This window comes from Mustela putorius, unplaced genomic scaffold (genome assembly GCF_011764305.1).
Source record: "Mustela putorius furo isolate JIRA1106 unplaced genomic scaffold, ASM1176430v1.1 tig00003898_pilon_pilon_pilon, whole genome shotgun sequence".
NCBI lineage: Eukaryota > Metazoa > Chordata > Mammalia > Carnivora > Mustelidae > Mustela > Mustela putorius.
Genome location: NW_025422047.1, coordinates 18615426 through 18620856, shown reverse-complemented (window position 1 = coordinate 18620856; position 5431 = coordinate 18615426). Strand labels below are relative to the sequence as shown.

Here is a 5431-nt window from a genome sequence, read left to right as displayed (position 1 = left end):
CCACACTCAGTGCTCCACGCAATACGTGCCCTCCTTAATACCCACCATCAGCCTCACCCAACTCCCTACTCTCCTCCCCTCCAAAACCCTCAGTTTGTTTCCCATTTTTTTAAATCATTATACTCAATGATAAGAGAATGCAGAAAATAAACTCTTTTTTATAATGCTGCTAGAAAACTGGTGACCCCTTTCTGGAGGGCAGTTTGGCAGTTTAGATATATTCTTATTTTTATATAGCAATTTCATCCTTAGCTATTTATCCCAAAAAAATCATCAGAGATTTATACAAATGTTTATTCATAGTGATGTTTGTTCTTTCTAGGATTTTTTTTAATATTAGAAACACCCCAAATGCTTAACAGTAAAGAAAGGCTTAATAAATAGTTACAGTCATACAGTAAAATACTATGCAACCACTTAAATTAACTGTAAAAGATCATATTTTCCAAAAATTACTGCAAAGATATTTCTGGTTGCATATGCTCTTCCAGACCCTTATCATTTCCCAATATGAAAAGCTGAATAAAGGTCCCCCAAAGATGTAAACATCCCAATCCCTTTACTTTTGAGTATATCTTACCTTACATGGTAAAAGGAATTTTGCAGATGTGATTAAGGTAAGGACCTTGAGATGGGAAGATTATTCTGATTATACAGGTGGGCCCAATGTAATCACAAAGATCCTTATAAAAGGGAGGTGGGAGGATCAGAGTCCAAAAAAAAAAAAAATGTAATGATGAGCACAGAGGGTCACAGCCAGGGAAAGATTTGAAGATGCTACAATGCTGGCCTTAAAGACAGAGGAGTCAGAAGTCAAGAAGGGCAGGCAGCCTCCCAAAGCGAGAAAGGCAAGGAAATGGATTGTCCTCTAGAGCCTGATAGGACACCTCGATTCTGGCCCAGGGAAACTCATTTCAGAATTCTGTCCTCTAAATTGTAAGATAATAAATTTCTGTTGTTTTAAATTTGTGACATCACCAATAAGAAACTAACAAGTCATTCAAGAGTTCTGTGTCTCAAGGGAAGAGCTTCTGTGGGCTTTAGGGTAGACTTTTGGACTGCCTTAGTGACAAGCATGTGGCAGAAGGAAGGCTGTGTGAATTCCAAAACTAAGTCATAAAAGGTGACTTAATGTTTGCTTTAGCAGCACATATACTAAAATTAGAATGATACAGAGAAGATGAGAATGGCCCCTGCACAAGGATGGCACACAAATTCTTGAAGTGTTCCATATTTTTATTGTTGGATCACTATAATGTATACCTAAAACTAATATTACACTGTACGTTAACTATACTGGAATTAAAATTTAAGAAAAAAAGATTTCAAGGTGAGTTAGCTTCAGCCTGGCCTTTCTTTATGGACATTTACTTGTGGAGCCCTGAGCTACCATGTAGGAAGCATGACTACCCTGAAGCCACCATGCAGAAAAGACCATATTAAAGACTGGGAGAAATGCCCAAGAAACTAGTTGTTCCAGCCTCCAGCTGTTTGGGTCTCTCCAGCTCAGTACCAAAAATGTGAGTAAGAAACTTCAGATAATTAGCCCAAGCCACCTCCTGTACAACTACATGAAATATCCTGCATAAGAACTATTTAGCTGAGCCTCGTCAATGCCAGAACCATGAAAATAATAACATTATTCTGTGTTTTTTTTGCCATTAGGTTTTGTGGTGGTTTTATCATCAATGAGTAACCAATACATTAATGATAAAGAGAAATGTTCAAAATATAATATTAAAAGAAAAACGAGGGGTACCTGGCTCACTCAATTGGTAGATCATATGACTCTTGATCTCAGGGTCATGAGTTGGGCCCTAGGTTGTGCACAGAGACTACTTTAAAAAAATAAATAAATAAAAAGAGAGTCTATAAGCTACCACAAGGCTGTATGTGTATGTATACACAGAAAAAATTTGGAGTCCCAAAAATATGTTATAAAATGGTTATCTCGGGGCACCTGGGTGGCTCAGCGGGTTAAAGCCTCTGCCTTCAGCCCAGGTCAAGATCCCAGGGTCCCGGGATCGAGCCCCGCATCAGGCTCTCTGCTCAGTGCAGAGCCTGCTTCTCTCTCTCTCTCTCTCTCTGTCTGCCTCTCTGCCTACTTGTGTTCTCTGTCAAATAAATAAATAATATCTTTAAATTAATTAATTAATTAAATAAATAAATAAAATGGTTATCTCTGGGGTGCCTGAATAGCTCAGTTGGTTAAACATTTGCCTTCAGCTCAGGTCATGAACCCAGGGTCTTGGGGTTGAGCCCCACTCACTTCCCTGCTAGCAGGGAGTCTGCTTCTCCTTCTGTCAACCCCGCCCCCACTCATGCTCTCCCTCTCTCTCTCAAATAAATAAAATCTTCAAAAATAAAAAACAATAATAAAATAAAATGATTATCTCTGCATGTTGAGTGAGGAAATTAGTATATTCTTTATATTTTTATGTTTATACAAAACATACATTCATTTATATAAAGTATATATACCTATAAAATCAATATTCATTCCTTTTGTAATCAGAGAAAATACTTTTAAGCCTTTTAGATCCTTTTACTTTCAAATATACCATGACTACAGAAAGCATGTGAGTGTACCCTGTACAGGGATATGCACATTTGCTGATGTACATGAGCATATGAGCGTATCCTGTACAGTGATACACGCATACACAGATGTGCATACTGAAAATAAAATAAAGACAACAGGAGAAGGGGTCACTTGGTTAAATGGAGTGAGAACATGAACCTTTAAATACTACTTTTATTCCTCCTTTCCTGCAGTAGAAATGGCACCAAATATCTTTATAATACAGGGTCAAATGCCTAATCCTTTTAGTCACTCCCAATTCAACTGTAATTGACTGACCTGATGCTGCTGGGTTTGGATTCTTTTCTGTGACACAGATAAAATATTGTATATAACTTCCCCTGGAAGAAGGAAAGTAAACAACTCTTTGAGAATCACCCCTTTCTTTGGACATAGTGCCTAAAATTCACTAGGATTTTGCTGTTCTCTATCAATACCTCTGAATCATGGGCACCTGGAAAAGAGTCCGGGGTACAATAAAAGAGCAGAAAGGGGGAAAGCCCAGGACTTTACTGCATTCCCATTAAATTCCCCTGATAATCCTGAAAGTTGAATTAATAATCCCCATTTTATAGATGAGAACATTGAGGCTCAGAAATGTTCAGCAGGGGCGCCTGGGTGGCTCAGTGGGTTAAGCCTCTGCCTTCGGCCCAGGTCATGATCCCAGGGTCCTGGGATCAAGCCCCACATAGGGCTCTCTCCTTGGCGGGGAGCCTGCTTCTCCCTCTCTCTCTCTCTCTGCCTGCCTCTCTGCCTACTTGTGACCTCTCTGTCTCTCTCTGTCAAATAAACAAATAAAATCTTAAAAAAAAAAAAAAAAAAAAGAAATGTTCAGCAATTTGCCCAAGTCAAAGAGCTATTAAGTGGCGGAGCTGAACTTGCAATACAAAGGTCTTTATGGTAAGGTGCACTTATGGTGCACTTGTCTTCTCTTTTCCTCAGTTTTATGGTTCCTACCTTCAGCGTTATAGTGCAAATTAAATATGTGAATATGTGAATAAATATGTGAATATGTGAATATATGTATCATAGCATATTATATGGAATAATGCTCACCACTTGAAAATACCACATTATTCAGTGTTAGCTGCCATTTCAGTTGTATGACTCAGAGTCACATCACAAAGCACAAGCAGGCCCTGGGGACCCACAATTGTTCTCCCTTCAAAAATCCTGGACTCAGTATCTCACCATTTTGGGATAGGGCAGCAACCTACCCAGCAGTGGTGTTATTCCGTGAAAACTAGGGCTGGACCCAGAGCCCATGGAGTAGCAGCCCAGTGACCCACCTGAGACACACATTTCCTGTGCTCTTTTTCAAACTGCACAATAGCTTTCGTACAGTGCAACGGCTATCATTAAAAGTCAGCTGCTCTCTGAATGTGTTGGTTCCGGTGGCACTGACAAGTGAGGGTAGGAGGCAGGGTTGCTTCTACAAAATAAATGAGGAGGGAAATGGTGTCGGGGTGGGATCTGCCTTCTGAATGCGCTGAAAACTGAGGCCCTTGTCTTCTGGCATTTCCTAAAAGGCCTCTTGAGCTTTCTTTGGCAAGCCTTGAGACCAAGGGTACTTTTAGCTGTTTAAGCCTTCCTCTTCTAACAGGGGTCAAAGGGCTGGAAAGATCTTCTCAAAAGGATAGAGAAAGAATCATTAAAAGGGAGGAGAAGGAAAGTGACAGAAGGTCAGCCTTTTTTTTCCTAATGGGTGGGTCCCTGAGGGTCGGGCTCAGTGTCGGAGTGCTGCACAGGCACCCAGCTTCCAGAAAGGCACAGCAATTCGATTCACACTTCCCTGAGCAGGAGACCTTAGGAAGCTCAAAGGAGCAGCGTGGGGAGGGTATAGAGACGAAAACAAACACAATAGAAATCTGGCTGTGATAAGAAAATTTCATTGATCAAATTAACTTAAAACAAGAAGGACAGTGTTTCAATAAGCCAGAGAAAACAAATCCTTGAAACCTTTATGTTTTTTGAGTTTGCCATAAAATTTATCCTAAAAATGTTGCTTATTGAATTGCAAGAAGCTTTATATAAGGACTAGTTTAGGATTAAAATCCGCCTTATATATAACACAAGCACACAAATGGTGAAGGTTTTCACTGATTTTTAGTCAACAAGCAATAAACTGCATTTGCACCCACACACCTACTTCTAACACCCCATCTGGTAACATTTCCACGTTTCAAGAAAAGAAATCAATAGCAATAATCCGTGAGGGACTCATAGGGTGTATATTTTTTTATCACACTGCCATTTGAAGAAAAAAATTTTCCCTACCTACTTAGAGCACAAGATTGTTCTTTTTGTACAATCACATGGAAAACTTGACATTATTGGAGGAAGAGAAGTTAAAAGGGAAAGGAACATGAGTCAATTAAAACAAATGTGAGAAAATCAAAACATGTTTGACAATATAGGTTCTATCTGAACAACCCAAACGATAATCAATGCCCACACTGAAAAATCCCCAATCAACCTGCAAAATTCAAAATTACATTATGGCGTAGTTTCTAAGGAAAGGACAGCTAAAATGCATGTTGATGTAACTTAGAGAAGAAAGCCATCCTGCTTTCAAATTGCAGTGCAGGGAGAAGACACCAAGCCTGAACCCTGAGATTTAGAACTATGCCATTGCTGATTTTCCGTGCAAGAAGGAAATATGATTCTTTGTTACTGCTCTTATTTATTGCAGACCTTGTCTGGAATCTGGTATTGAAGCCATGCTTGATGAGTTGCCGCCTTGAACTTTCCCACTGATCAATGCTGGTGCTGCCGCTGCATGAAAGAATAGCTTTCCTGAGGAGTCACTATCACATGGGAAACCTAGCAAGCATTTTTTTTTAAATGGCC

At 39.6% G+C, this 5431-nt stretch overlaps 1 non-coding gene across 1 annotated transcript; it reads left to right on the top strand.

The window, feature by feature from the left end:
- The first annotated feature begins 1135 nt into the window (after window positions 1-1135).
- On the top strand, window positions 1136-1238 carry LOC123388434. The gene has a single exon (XR_006602970.1). It is a non-coding gene; the product is annotated as a U6 spliceosomal RNA (small nuclear RNA).
- Window positions 1239-5431: the final 4193 nt, after the last annotated feature.